At 40.7% G+C, this 16,179-nt stretch overlaps 1 pseudogene; it reads left to right on the top strand.

The window, feature by feature from the left end:
- Positions 1 to 5,762: 5,762 nt before the first annotated feature.
- Positions 5,763 to 12,454, top strand: LOC100768491 (annotated as a pseudogene).
- Positions 12,455 to 16,179: the final 3,725 nt, after the last annotated feature.

Raw genomic sequence — 16,179 nt, 5'->3', positions numbered from 1 at the left:
AGGTCAGCTATTTCTGTGGGTTTCACCAGCCTGGTCTTGACCCCTTTGCTCATCACTCCTCCCTTTCTGCAATTGAATTCCTGGAGTTCAGTTCAGTGTTTCGCTGTGGGTGTCTGCTTCTGCTTCCATCAGCTACTGGATGAAAGCTCTAGAATGGCATAGAAGGTAGTCATCAATCTCATTATTAGGGAAGGGTATTTAAGGTAGACTCTCCGCTATTGCTGAGGTTGTTAAAATTGGTGTCATCCTTGTAAATCTCTGGACATTTCAGTAGTGCCAGATTTCTCTTCAAACCTATAACGGCTCCCTATATTATGGTATCTCTTATCTTCCTCTTTCCCCAGACTCAATATTCCTGCTCCCTCATGTCCTCCTCTCCCCTCCTCTTCTCCCCTTCTCTTTCTTCCAGCTCCCTCTTCCCTCCCACCATGCTCCCAATTTGCTCAGGAGGCCTTGTCCCTTTCCCCTTCTCCGGGGGACCATGTATGTCTCTCTTAGGGTTCTCCTTGCTTCCTACCTTCTCTGGAGGTATGAATTGTAGGCTGGCACAATATTGAAGAGATATGGAAAGAGTGCACAGAATTGTCTTGCTCTGAATTTTAGAGGAATCTCATTGAGTTTCTCTCCATTTAGGTTGATGTTTGCTGTTGGTTTACTGTGTACTGCTTTCGTTATGTTCAGGTATGTTCCTGTTATCCCTGATCTCTCCAGGGCCTTTATCATGAAGGGGTGTTGGATGTTGTCAAAGCTTTTTCAGCATCTAGTGAGATGATCATGGTTTTTCTTTTTCAGTTTGTTTATATGGTGGATTATATTGATGGATTTTTATATGTTGAACCATCACTGCATCCTTTGGCTGAAGCCAAATTGATGATGGTGGATGACTTCTCTGATGTGTTCTTGGATACGATTTGCCAATAATTTTTTGGTGCAATTCTTTGACACTTTTATTCAGCTTTCAAATTTTATTTATTTTTTTTCATTCATTTATTTAGCTCATAAATAAAGTCATGCACAATTATGATACACAATACAGTATTTTCACAATGGCATGGCTAAATTAAACCAATTAACATGTTATATCACACATATTCATCATTTTTGTTTTGAGAACACTTAACGTATACTATCTCACAACTTTTAAAATATAGCATATTGTTATCAACCATATTTATCATGCTTTCAGTAGACCTCAAGACTTCACAGAGTCCATGCCTCTTGTCCAACTGCAGTTTTATATCCTTAAACCAAATTTGCCAATATTTTATTAAGTATTTTGCATCAATATTCATGGGGGTATTGATCTGTAGGTCTCTTTCTTAGTTGTGTCTTTATGTGGCTTGGGTTCCAAGGTAATTGTAGCCTTGTAAACAGAGTTTGGCAAACAACCTTCTGCTTCTACTGTGTGTAACAGTTTCAGGAGTACTGGTATTATCTCTTCTTTGAATTTCTAGTAGAATTCTGCACTGAAGCCATCTGGCCCTGGGTTTTTTTTGGTTGGGAAAGTTTTGATGACTGCTTTTATTTCATTAGGGGTTATAGGTCTGTTTAAGTTGTTTGTCTGTTCTTGATTTAATTTTGGTAAGTGATATCTATCTAGAAAATTGTCCATTTCTTTAGATTTTCGAATTTTGTGGAGTACAGGTTTTCAAAGTATGACCTGAGGATTCTCTGGATTTTCTGTGTCCGTTGTTATGTCCCCCTTTTCATTACTGATTTTGTTAATTTGCATGTTCTCTTTTGGTTAGTTTGGATAAAGGTTTGTCTATCTTGTTGATTTTCTTGAAGAGCCAACTCTTCGTTACATTGATTCTTTGTATTGTTTTCTTTGTTTCTACTGTATTAATTTAAGCCCTCAGCTTGATTGTTTCCCGGTGTCTGCTCCTTCGGGATGAGTTTGCTTCTTTTCGTTCTAGAGCTTTTAGCTGTGCTCTTCTCTAGTATGCTTATTCTCCAGTTTCTTCATGTGGGCACTTAGTGCTATGAATTTTCCTCTTAGTACTTTTTTAAAGTGTCCCATAAGTTTGTTGTGTCTTCATTCTCATTAAATTCTAGGAAGTTTTTAATTTCTTTTTTTGTTTCTTCCTTGACCCAGGAGTGGTACAATTGCACATTGTTAAATTTCCATGAGTTTGTAGGGTTTCTGCAATTTGTGTTGTCGTTGAATTCTAACTTTAAAGAATGATGATCTGATAAGATACAAAGGGTTATTCCTTTTTTTTTCTATCCCTGTTGAGGTTTGCTATGTTGCTGAGATTGTGGTTGATTTTAGAGAAGGTTCCATGTGGCACTGAGAAGAAGGTATATTCTTTAGATGTCTTTTAAACCTAATTGGGTCATTACTTCCGTTAGTTCCTTTGTTTCTTTGTTAAGTTTCTGTCTGGTGGTCCTGTCTAGTGTTGAGAGTGGGGTGTTGAAGTCTTCCACTATAACTAACTGTGTGAGAGGTTTTATATGTGATTTGAGCTTTAGTAATGTTTCTTTTACAAACGTGGGTGCTTTTGTATTTGAGGTATAAATGTTCAGAATTGAGACTACTTCCTGATGGATTTTTCCTGTGATGAATATGTGATCAATCACCTCTTTTGATTGATTTTATTTTGAAGCCTAATTTGTTAGATATTAGGATAGCTACACCAGCTTGTTTCTTGGGTCCATTTGATTGGAAAATCTTATCCGAACCCTTTACTCTGAGGGAAATTAAGGGCCATTGAGTGTTAATTCTTGTTTGTTTTGGATTTGTTGGTGGTGGTGGTATTGCATGTGGATTTACCCTGCTTTTTCTTTGGGCTTTTGGTAAACTGGGATTATCTATTGTGTATGTTTTTGTGAGTGTAGTTAACTTCCTTAAGTTGGAGTTTTCCTTCCAGTACTTTCTGTAGGGCTGGATTAGTGGATATGTATTGTTTAAATTTGATTTTGTCATGGAATATCTTGTTTTCTCCATTTACAGTGATTGAAAGCTTTACTGGGTATAGTAGTCTGGGCTGACATCCATGGTCTCTTAATGTTTATAGAATATCTATCCTGGACCTTCTGGCTTTTAGAGTTTCCATGGTGAAGTCAAGTATAATTCTGATGTGCTTTCCTTTATATGTTACTATGTTACTTGGTGTTTTTCCTTTGCTGCTCTTAATATTCTTTCTTTATTCTGTATGTTTGGTGTTTTTATTATTATGTGACAAGGGGACTTTTGTGTCACTCTATTTGGTGTTCTGTAGGCTTCTTGTACTTTCATTGGCATGTCTTTCTTCAGGTTGGGAAAGTTTTCCTCTATGATTTCATTGAATATGTTTTCTGCACCTTTGAGTTGGGTTTCTTCACCTTCTTTTATACCTATTATTCTTTGTTTTGGTCTTTTCATAGTGTCCCATATTTCCTGAATATTTTGTGTTAGGGATTTTTTGGACTTAAGATTTTCTTTGGTCAATGAATCTATTTTTTCTAGTATACCTTGAATAAGTGGGATTCTCTCTTCCATCTCTTGTATTCTGTTGGTTATGCTTACATCTGTAGTTACTGTTCATTTACCCATCTTTTCTAATTTCAGTATTCCCTCAGACTGTGTTTTTCTTTTTATTGTCTCTATTTTAGCTTTCAAATATTGCACTGTTTGAATTGTTTATTGCAACTTTTGGTTTGTCTTTTTTTTCATTTCTTTAAAGGATTTTCTGATTTCTCCTTTTAGGGTCTCTATCATCTTCATGAAGTTGTTTTTAGGTCATTCTCTTCTGCTTCATCTGCGTTGGGATGTTCAGGTCTTGCTGGTATAGAGTCCCTAGACTCTGGTGGTGTCATACTGGTTTTTCTTTTGTTGAATGTGTTCTTATATTGTCATCTTCCCATTTCTTCTTCCAGTGGGTGAAGCTGGGGTACCTTCCTCTCCTGGTGGGTACAGGTCCAAGGTTCTCTTCTGGTGGGTGCAAGCATGTCCAATACTCTGCTGGGTCTCATGGTGGATGCGGGCAGGTCTGAGGCACTCTCTCTCCTGATGGGTACTAGCACAGCAATGTCATCAGACTGGAGGTTGCTTGGTCCACTGGGGGTGAGTCAACCTGCCTGCAGTCCCCACTCCATGAGATCCCAGAGTGGGCAAGCAGAAGTTGGGTCTGAGACAGGTACCCAAGCTCGCCTCTCCCCTGAGTGGAGGCTGGGAGTCTGACTTTAGAAATTTCAAAGTACCCTGTGACACACCTCTTCCAATGAAATCACACCTCCTAATCCTTCCCAAACAGTTCAACCAACTAGGGACTTAGAATCCAAATATATGAGTTTATAGGAGCCATTCTATTCAAACCACCACAGAAGACTACCTGGAAATAGAAAGGAGAACACAGAAAATGAGCAGCAGAAAGTGACAGTAAGGGATCCAAAATGATGAAAGAACATTGCATGTTTGTCTGGAAACTTCGCAGTAATATACATTATTTGTGCAACAAATCTACTCTAAATACCCAGACACAAGGTTGAAGTTAAAAAGTCAGAAAACATGGAAACATAGTCCTAACCTTTCTGCACTCCAAAGCTTCTAGAGTCAGGTAGGATCAGACACATGGACACCTACACGCATACACACATACACATGAACATCACATATGACAGAGTGTCCTGTTGTAACTATAGTCTACCAATGCCTGTTTTGTGTCCATACTGAAGCAATTTCTTTCTTATTTCCCTTTCAACCTCTCCTTCCAACCTCCATGTATAGTTTCCCTTCTGCTTTCCTGTCACAGAGAGAGAGAGAGAGAGAGTCAAGCACAGGCACACACACATACACAGAGGGAAACAGAGACACATACATATACACACATACAAGCATACATAGTCTAGGCTCTACATGTAAGAGAGAGCATGCAATACTTGCTTTTCATTTTTCTTTCATTCTCTCCTCTAGCTCTCCCCATATTGTAGCAATTTCTGCTGGGAAACCACTGATTGAAAATCAGGCTCAGTTAGCAATTAATCTAAATGATTGGTTGACTGATAGATAATTGCAGGTCTAGAAAGTGGGCTTTAATCACAATATTTGAAGTGAATAGTTGAGGAGATCATTCTGAGAATGTTCTGAGCACCCACAACTTCTCCCCACCCCATGTCTCTGATCCAGCACTGACAGGTGGGGTTTGGAAGTGAGGTAGCCATCTGAGCTGGCATGGCTTGAGAAGGATCCGCCTTCTCCTTAACCAGTTTATCTTATTGCCTCCTGTTACTTGCTAAGTTGTAAGCAAAACTGTAAGGATTGGTAGACAAATCCAGAATAAACTTGTCCTGCAGAGCCTGCACTTCAGTAGGGAAGATGAACATTGAATCAATAAAACTTTTATAAAATTTGTTTTTTATACATTTCTTTTAGATTTATTTGTTTTATTTTATACATATGAGTGTTTTGCCTTCATGTATGTATGTGTACCACATTAGTGTTTGGTGCCTGCAGAGCATAAGAAACCCTGGAATTGGAGCTATGGACCACTATAAGCTGCCATATGTGTGCTGGGAATGGAACCCCAGTCTTCTGAAAGAGCAGCAGGTGCTTTCAATGGTGAGCATCTATCTCTCCAGCATCTATTTTTCACCCTTTTGTCTGCATGTTTTGTTTATTTGAAATAGGATCTCATCATATAGCCCAAAGCACGTTTGAATTCTTACACCATCTATCTCAACCTCAAGAGAGCCAACATTACAAGCATGTTCCGCCAAATATGGCTAATAGTTAATTTTCTTTACATTTATTTATTTAATGTGTGCCAAGGTCAGAGGATAACATGAGGGTCAATTCCTTCATCATGCGGTTTCTGGGAATCGAACTTCAGTCATTTGGTTTGGTGGCAAGCTCCTTTAATCATGAACCCTTCTTGCTGGAACTGGTAATTTTATTTTCAATTCATTATGGACGAGAGTAGTAAAAGGAATAGAACTGGGACTGCCTGATTTTTTAAATATTTTTGTTAATTTTTTAAATTTATTTTACATTCTGACTGCAGTTTCCCCTCCCACCTCTCCCCTGTCCCTGCCAGCCTCCCCTCTACCCACCCCGACCCCATCCCCACCCCTGCTCCAGGCATTTCTCTTCTCTTTCTTTTCAGGAAGTGGCAGGCCTCCCATGTGTGTCAACAAAGCATAACATATCAAATTGCTGTATGACAAAGCTCCTCTCTTTGTATTAAGGCTGGGCAAGGCAACCCAGTATAGGGAATAGGTTTGCAAAAGCCAACTCAAGTGTTAGGGACAGGTCCTGCTCCCACTGATAGGAATCCCACAAGTAGATCTAGCTATGCAGCTGTCATGCATATGTAGAGGGCCTAAGTCAGTCACATGCAGGCTCCCTAGTCATTGATCCAGAGTCTGTGAGCTCCTATGAGCAAAGGTTGTTTCCGTGGGTTCCCTTGTGATGACCTTGACCCCCCTTTCGTGGGTTTCCTTATGGAAACCTTTACTCCCCTGGATTATACAATCCTTCCTCCCTCACTTCAATAGGAGCTTGACCCAGTGCTTGGTTGCGGATCTCTGCATTTGTTCCTATCAGTTACTGGATAAAGGCTCTCTGATGACAATTAGGATAGTCACTAATCTGATAGGGGTAGGCCAGTTCAGGCAGCCTCTCCACCACTATTGCTAGGAGTCTTAGCTGGGATCATCCTTGTGGATTCCTGAGGGTTTCCCTGGCACCAGGTTTCTCCCTAACCCAGAAATGCTTCCCCACAAGACATCTTTTTCATTATGTTCCCCCTCCATCCTACCCCCAACCCAAGCAATCCAATCCTCATGTTCCCATCCTCCTCACCCTAAACAGTTTATCCAGGAGATCTCTTCTACTTCCTTTCCCAGAGAAATCCATGGGAGAACTGGGACTGTCTTCTAAAGAACCCTCTTGGGTGAGACCCACTGTTTGCCACATGGACATGTAGGTACTTTGCAAAAAAAAAGGACCCCTGGGGCTAACGAGAGAGGGCTTGATGGTTAATACCACTGGGTGATTTAGCAGAGGGCCTTGGCTTGGTTCCTAGCATCCACATGGCTGGACACAACTGTTTGTAACTCCAGATCCAGGGTATCTCATACCTTCTTCTGACCTCCAAGGGCATCCACCACCTACATGATGCAGGTACACACATGTAACACAAACACTCCTTGCACATAAAATAAAATAAAAGTAAGTAAATATTTCAATGAAGAGGGGCATCTTGAAAGGGAGCATGTATGGTAAAAGTTACAAAGGAAAATATCAATCTGAAAATACCTCAATCCAGTACTGTGTGGTATCTTAGAAAGCTAAGGCCATGGAAGCAACAGAAAGATTAGTGGATGCCAGGGTATGAGATTTAGGGTGGAAGAACTGGTAGAACTTGGAGATGTTTTTAGAGTAGTGAATTTTTTTTGAATGTTGCTATAATAGAGGTTAGATGTCACCATACATTTGTCAAAAAACATAGAAAACACAATCCCCTTGTGGATCCTAATGCAAACTGTGAACTATGGGTGATAATGATGTGTCAATGTTGGTTTATCAACTACAACAAATACATCGCTAGCTGTGGGGTGTGAATAATGGAGGTTGCATGCAGTTAAGGCTATACTTTTTTCCAATTTTACTGTGAATCTAAGACTGCTCTTAAAAATAGAGTTTGTTGATTTTAAAGGTATGGGCCACAGAATTACTTAACCCAAATCCAATGATGATTGTTGGATTAGCATAGACAGTGTGATGTTTCTGTTATCTCCATCTTTCCCCGTAGCCTGGGATCCTAGACAAGAAGAGAAGATGCTGAAGTGAGAGCCTGTGTAGAAGAGAAGGGAATAAATAGCATCTTAGTTTGGCCTTGAATTTGTTTTGTTGAGCTTTTCTCCTCTCTCTTGCAGTCATGTAATGTTCCCTCGCCTATTTATGCTATCAGAGACTCTTCCATCGGTTTCTGCTTATGTCTAGCAAAGAGCACTATGGTTTGACTATGAAATGTCTTTGTTAAAGGTCCATGTGTTAACAGCTTGTTCTCCAACTGGTATATATAATCAATGGAAAATGATTGACTCTTGAGGGTATTAACTTCATCAGCAGGCAGTTCATGGATGAGTTCTACTGAAGGGGTTAGTAGAAGGTGGCGGTTGATTTGAGAAAGTGAGTCAAATCTGATGTGTCTGTAAGAATATTAAATATTAGCCTTTCTGTAAAATACTGTACAAGATTTGTTTATCACAAATAGTTCAAATCTTTTAAAGCCCAGCGAGATTCTTAATCAAATCTTTGTTTCTCCCACCTTGAAAATCCTTTATGCAAATGTTTTTACCATGTTTTATTTAAATTAGAAGCAAGCCTGCTTCACATGTCAATCCCAGATCCCTCTCCTTCCTCTCCTCCCCGGCTCCCCACCAATCCCTTTACTCCCCTCTGCTCCCCAAGAAGGGTGAGGCCCTCCAGAGGTTTCCCCAAAGTCTTTCATATATCATCCCAGGCAGGGCCATGTGTCCAGGTTGAGAGAGCATCTCTCCATGTGGACTGTGCCCATCCAGTAAAACTTTAGTTTACATAAAGGCTCCCCTGCATACTTAAGTGATCAGCCCTTTCCTATTTGCCTTCATTTATTTTGCACCAATTATTTTAAAACTAGCCAATCATGAAGGTCTGTGATGTTGGACCCCAACCAATGGGAGAAAGATGCAGTCAACACCTGCATTAGAATAAAAACCTAAGTGGCCTCTCTGTCTCTTTGTGCTGGCTAGTCAGGTGTGGGTCTTTATAAAAACCATTGCCTCGACAAGCTACTTTCACTTTGTTCATGTTTCTTTGTGGGACACGGGATTATTCTTTGCTCCTAACTTGTATTTGAAGGGTTTTGGTTGCTCAGATCTCTTCCTATGTCACCCTCTACCTCTCTGTACCATGAGGCAAGTAGTTTAGCTCCAACACATGCTTCGCACTGTGAAGCTCTGCTTCAGACCCTAAGCAGACCAACTGGTCATAGACCGAAATCATAAGCCCAAATAAGCCTTCTTCCCTGAAGTTGTTTTCTTGAGTTTTTTGTTACAAAGGCAAAAAAAATCTAACATAGAAAGTAAACTAGATGGAGCTCTAGGGGAATTTTTTTTTAATTCTCAATCATTACTTTGAATCTAGGAATAACTTTGACTACAGAAGAGTCTACAATCCAGTGGTATCCTGAGCTCTGCTGTGTTTAGAGTTTTTATCCTTCTGAGCTCTCAGTAAGGCCCACAGCCCCAGCCTGTACAGGACCCAACCATCCCACCCCATGGCCAAATAAGGTATTTCCTAGGTACAAGCTTTCTAAGCAGCTACAGCTTTCTTTTCATTACCTTTTCTCTGTATGCTACTTATGCTCCATTACTTCAAGCTTCCTTTTTTCACTCTGGATCTCCAACATATCTTTAGGGCATGGAGCCTGATGCTTTTAAATCAAACAGATGATTTTTTTCTTATGGTGGGGGAAAATGTAGCTTTTTTAACGCTAAAGATAAATTCTAACAGCTTTAATTGCATGGTGGAGATGGAGTGTGAAATTTTATATGCCTCAAAGTGAGTAAGAGACCTAAAAGGCAGTGAGAGTCTCATGGTCCTCACTCTGCGGCTGACATGGAAGAGTCACTTTTCTCTCTATTGACTGCCCAAGATGGATCATGATTGCCCATTCCTCCTGAACATTGCTGTCTTGGCTGCTTGCCCACTATTTCCTGGCAATCATCATTTTCTCGTTGTTTAATTGTTTCTAGAAGTCTCATGGCAAAAATAATTTAACCAACATCTGGGAACAATGGTGATGGTTTATATTGTTGACAAAGCAGAGTCATTGCTCATTTTTATTTATATAGGTATTTAATGCTAACAGTGTTTATCTGAAAGTGTCTGGCTGCTGTGTCCCCTCTGGACCAGTGTCAGTCTACCACAGATACAAGAAGCGGTGCCTGAAGGAGGGGTGCAAAGAATACAGGTAGGCTCAGAGAGGTCTGGCTTCTTTGCCGGTATGAGGGAGCAGGTCACAACAGGAAGATAAGTTGCATGGCACAAGTTTCATCTTCAAGTCATGTGATTGTCTGACTCACTCTGGTACTGAAAGCAACATTTCTGTCATACAGTCTCCTAGACCAACTACCTGCAGCTCTGGTAGAAGTCCAGAGGACCCAATTACTCCTATTTGAGTTGCCTCACTCACCTTGTACCCCAATGGGCAAACAGTAATGAGAAACATCCTCTCTCAAGGTCAAAGGACAGCAGCTCTATGCTGAATTGTGCCAGAGTCCTATCTTTCTCTCAGGCTGCAAAGCTGAGCCCTGATTGTTCTCCTGAGCAGCAGGTCCATCTCAGCTGATGATGCTGAGATTTACAGGAGCTGGAATCCTTTTTGCTTGGAGCTTTGTACTTTTAGTATGGACTTATACATTATGGCTATGGGAATGCAGCCTCTTTGGAAACAGTTTTGCGTTTTTTTTTTATGCAACACATCCTTACAAAATTAAACAAATGTAGCACAAACAAATGTAACACATCTTTTTTCAAATAAAATTTTATTTAAATTAAAAACAATCTTATTTTACATACCAATCCCAGTTCCCTCTCCCTCCCAGCCTCCCATTCTCCCACCAATCCTCCATCCCACCCCTCTCCACTCTTCATGGAGGGTGAGGCCTCCTGTGGAGAACCATCAAAGTCTGTCACATCATTTGGGGCAGGACCTAGGCCCTCCCCCATGTATCTAGGCTGAGAGAATATTCATTCCTCCATAGGGAATGGGCTCCCAAAGCCCATTCGTGCTCTAGGGATAAATACTGGTTCCACTGCAGTTTGGCATTTTTTATAGACAAACTGAAATGTGTAGTTGGATGTGGTGATGTATGCCTGTAATCCTAACACTGGGAAGTAGAGGCAGGAAGATCAAGAGTTTAACATCAGCCTTGATACATAGAAAGTGCAAGGACAGCTCAGCCTCAAACAAAAAAATACAGTGAAATTTGTAGTTACTATATTAATGTTACACCTGCCTACATGTTTATCTATGAGGAATAAAAACTTAGGTTTATATAAAAATCTTTATGTGAGGGGCTGTAGTGATGGCTCTGAGGTTAAGAGAATTGCTCTTGCAGAGGAACCAGTTTCAGGTCCCAGCACCCACATGGTGTCTCACAACCACCAGTAACTCGAATTCTAGGGGATCCAATGCCTCTTCTGACATCTATGGATACTGCAGGCACATGGTGCACACATGCACATGCAGGCAATAATACATACGTGTGAAATAAAAATAAATCATGATGGCTGGGCGTTGGTGGTGCACGCCTTTAATCCTAGCACTCGGGAGGCAGAGGCAGGCGGATCTATGTGAGTTTGAGGCCAGCCTGTTCTCTAGAGCGAGTGCCAGGATAGGCTCCAAAGCTACACAGAGAAACCCTGTCTCAAAAAACCAAACAAAAAAAATCATGAGAGCAGCAGCCACCAGCCTACATTGGGATCGCATCCACTCTTGATCCACTCATGGTCTGCCTGACCTATAGGAGGACATCAACCCATCTGTTTTGGGGGACAAGCTGATGTACCTGGCTTGCTTGGAGGCTAAGTATGATCGGGGCCTGTGCCACCTGATCTGCCATCAGCTGTGCTCTCATCAACTTTGTCGAACCAAACCAGGAAGACATAACTGACTGCTGGTGACAAATTAATAGAGATCCTTGTGGAGACCAACACTCTGTTTAATAAGGTACTGTGAGCATAAGAAGCAGTTCTGGACACCCAGTGTCTTATTCTGGCCTCAGATTGGGGCAAAAAAGCCAAACTGCTGTATTTTGACCTAAACTCATTTGATGTTAAGATACATTGAAACTCTACTGACACACATGGTTGTAAATTCACTAGAAGCTGAAGAACTCATCCATAATGAAGATAAAACTGATTTTGAATTAATTGTTTATGATTCCTGGAAAATATCAGGCAAAACAGCACAGAACACCTTTCTGTTGGGTTCAATACATAGAGAATTCCTTGTGCCAAAGCCATGAACTGATTATTCAAAGGAACCTTATATGATAGAAGAGCAGTGGGCAAGGCATGCTTAGTTGAAATGCATGGAGGAGTCTCATAAAGAAGCAACGGAGAAAGAAGTAGAAAGATTCTTGGGATTGTTGCATACTTACTTCAGAGAAGACCTTGATACTCCAATGTCCTTCTTTGATTTTGTGGTTGGTCCACTCTACAGTATGCACAGTGGAAAACATCTTCCCTGTTTCCTTCAGTATATGGGGTGCTTTTGCAAAAATAAAACTTGACCAAGACTAACTACCAATAATGGAGCCAGTGATTAATGAAGAATGTGAGGGAATTGAACAAAATACTCAAATTATGAGCCAAGGAATTAAAGCTGCGGGTTATCATGACTGGGAGGAGATGATAAAGACCTTTGAGATTTCTGAGCCTGTGATCTCTCTGAGTCAGAGCCAGCAGTGGCCAAGTGCTTGATGCCAGCTGAAGAACTGAAGGCAACATGAAATCCTGAAAGGAAAGCAGCATGCATATAATAATTATTAAATGTTTTAAACAATGAAGATCTGTTTTAGCAAAATGTAACTTTTAATAGTCAATGGATTTGTCATGGTTATCTTTGATTAGAGCAAATTCACTGCCATAAATAAATAGGAGGATAAATCAGGATTGTGGAGAGAAGACACAGCAGTTAAGAGCACTGGTTGTTCTTTCTGAGGACCAACGACTGATTCCCAGCACATCTCACATTGTCTGTAGCTCCAGTTCCTGAGGATCCAATGACTTCTTACAGAGCCTAAGGACACTGCATGCACATGATGCACAGATGCACATGCAGCCAAAACATACACACAAAATAAGGTAAAAATAATTTTAGAATAAATTGACATGTGCATGTCTCCCACAGTTCCATCCATCCTCATCATTGAAAAGCTAGAAACAACCGAAATATTCTGCAACTCACAAGTGATAAAAAACTGAGAAATTGAGATCACACACACACACACACACACACACACACACACACACACACAGTGAAATACAATTTGAAATAATTTTTTTAAAAAAGGAGTGACATCCTGCACACATAGCCAAAAAACTGAAACTCAGATGCACTTTGCTCTCCAATGCGGCCAGTCTCCAAAGTTACCTAAGGCAAAATTCTATTCATATTATGACCAAAGAAGAGGGAAAAGGATAAAAGTAGACCAAGTATATATAATAAACTAGAGGTTCATATACTTCCCATCTCAAATCTCATGAGGGAGTATAGTTGCTATGCTTTGAGTGTGGTCTAAGGGTGCCTATGTGGAGATACAGTAGAACTTCAAAGAGATGGGGCTTAGTGAAAGGCTATTAGATACTGGGAGATCAATCTCAAAGGAAGTTAATATGAGGGCCTGGAGTGGTACACTCCTTTAATCCTAGCACTCAGGAGGCAGAGGCAGGTGGATTTCTATAAGGTTGATGCCAACCTGGTTCTACACAGCAAAGTACAGGCCAGTCAGGGCTATATAGTGAGGCCCTATCTCAAAACAAACAAACAAACAAACAAAAAGCCAAAAACAAAAAACCCAGCACAATATGGCTTCTAAGGAACCACCCATACTTCTCATAAGGGTGGGTTGTTATTTTTTAAAATCAATCCAATATTACAGATATAATGGGGGAATTGCACAGTACTGATAAAAAATTACTATAGCCACTATGGGAACAAAATTTGAATATTCTTTAAAATATTTAACTAAAAATAAATGTACCTTAAAATGCAGCTGTACCACTTCGGGGTCTATAACTGATGGATAAACCAGTGTACTGTAGAGATACCAATATCCATGTAACCAGGACATTGAAAACAGCCTTGACTTGACAATCACCAACAGACAAATGGATTTCCAAATGCCTGGTTTAAAATTACAATGACCTCTCTCTCTCTCTCTCTCTCTCTCTCTCTCTCTCTCTCTCTCTCTCTCTCTCTCTCTCTCTCTTCCCTCCCTTAACCAAAATTAACCAAAATATACAGGCAAGTATGACTTGTTCTCTCTTGTGTCTAGAAACAAACAAAATAGCTGATAGGTTCGGAAGAAAGACATCTGATCAAAGTTTTGCATATGCAATTGTGGAAATATGTAAATAGCAATGCAATCCATTAATTTGACCAATTAATAAATATGGAAAAATGTAACTTATTAAAGAGCCAGCATGACCCATGATCCTTCTCATTTTGTGTGTCATTCTGTAATCTCCTCTGTATATATGCGCACCACTGTGATACCATCTGCTTCAGGCCCTCATTAGAGCCAAACAGATGTCAGTGCCATGCCCTTGAACTGCAATTACTATGAACTAATGTTCCCTTTATAAACCACGGAGCTTCAGGCATTTTGGTATAGCTACAAAAAATAAACAAATACACTGACCTATTTAGTAGATTGCATTAGAATAATTAAGCCATTTTCCAAAAATGTAAGAGAAATAAAGTCATTTCTACATATTTTTATTCATTAGATTATGGAATAAGTTACATATTTTAATAAATGAAACCATGAAAATGCTAAAATAAAATGTGTAAAGAATCTTTAACTATGATTAACTTAGACATTCTAAATGTAGCATCAAAAGTACAGATAATTACATGTCTTTGAAACAACTATCCCTGTGAACGAAATTTCCCATGTTCTTTGGAAAACTGGTCACAGAGATGGCAAGTGTTGAAAACTCATGTGCAAATCAAGGATTAGCAACTACAGAAGCCATTCCACACAGAAAGGGCTACATAAGGCTGGAGGCAAGGCCACAGAGAAGGAGCTAGAACCCTGGTGACAGTATGGGAAGAGAGTGAGCTACTGAAGTGAACAATTTCCAAGGGAAAGATTTAGCAAGAGAGAGGAATACCTTCCTTCCCTCCTTGGTCATCTCTTCTGTTCTACCACTGCTTCCTCATTGCCACACTTAGAAGTCAGTTGACAAGGGAACCTGGGAAATGAAAGTGAAAGACAGGCCAAGACTTGAGGAGTCACCAGCTCCCATTTCTGAGCAGTTTGAAGTCTACCAGGGGCGGGGGAGCAATGGAGGCTTGAGTAAGGCTGGGGGAGGTTCTTGAAGAATCTACTGCATTAAAACTGTCTGCTGTCCCTGTAAGCAGAAGTCCAGAGCTTTGTGCCTAGGAATTTTTAGCCACAATATGAAGGTCTCCACACTGAGGCAATCATCCAAGGCTCAGGAAGAGTGATTCCCAGGAAATCTATCATCAGGCTCACCACACTTAGCAGACAGGCTTTATTGAAGGAACAAAGGAAGGAGCACGGGGCAGGAATGCCAGGGATGAGAGGGACAGCAGTGGGGTGGACTTATTAACCAGTCCAACTATGAAGCTCTTCCTCCAACTTCATTCCTTCCACTCCATATGGTTTTAGTTCACAAAATTTAAATATCCAGGTCTCTTATGGAAAATGTGTTTCTGAAAGATAGTGCAAAAATAGAAAGGAAAATAGAATTTGTTACTCAGCTAACATGGCAGCTGATTCCAAACCATATTTTTAGGTGAATCAAAACTGCTGAGGCTCCCGGAAGATTGCTCTGGGCGGCCAGCAGGCATCTGAATGGAGAATAGGGACATTTTCCAATTGAAAATCCAGGGAAAGAACACCATCCTACATGAACCAGCAAGGGCTGCTGAGAGTCTTGTTCTGGTGGAGGCTTCACCCCAGCCCCTGGCATCCATATATGTACCCAAAGAGTCTGGGATGTTCTGGTGGAAGTTCCACCCAAGCTTCCCTCCCCCATCTCTCTTAAACCCTGCTGAATATCAAAAAGCCCAGCAAATGATGACCCCGGACCCCCAGAGATGCTCAAGACGACTCTCACAGGGCACTTAAACTTTCCCCCCGGAAAACAGGAGTGTAGCTTTTGGTCTCCTCTATGGAGGCTGGAAAATCACCCGGAAGCATTGTATCCATTAAACATGGGCCTTTTCTGATTTGGTCTGACTTGGATTGCCTCAGCAGAGAGGCTTAGGGGGTGCAGAAACTTTTCAAGTCTGACCTCCTGGGCTGTTCCTGCCTCCTTTAGGCCTTTGGTCATTTTCTTTTGGGGCACTTGCTTTGCTTAATTTTATGCACATAATACTTTATGAGAGAACCTTGATATCTCTAAAGTGATGTCAGACTCTTCAGGAGTACATGGCAGGGAAGGAGCCAAGG

The sequence above is a fragment of the Cricetulus griseus genome, chromosome 6, assembly GCF_003668045.3.
Source record: "Cricetulus griseus strain 17A/GY chromosome 6, alternate assembly CriGri-PICRH-1.0, whole genome shotgun sequence".
Lineage (NCBI taxonomy): Eukaryota > Metazoa > Chordata > Mammalia > Rodentia > Cricetidae > Cricetulus > Cricetulus griseus.
The sequence above is the reverse complement of the archived record's forward strand: the minus strand, read 5'-3'. Positions and strand labels throughout refer to the sequence as shown.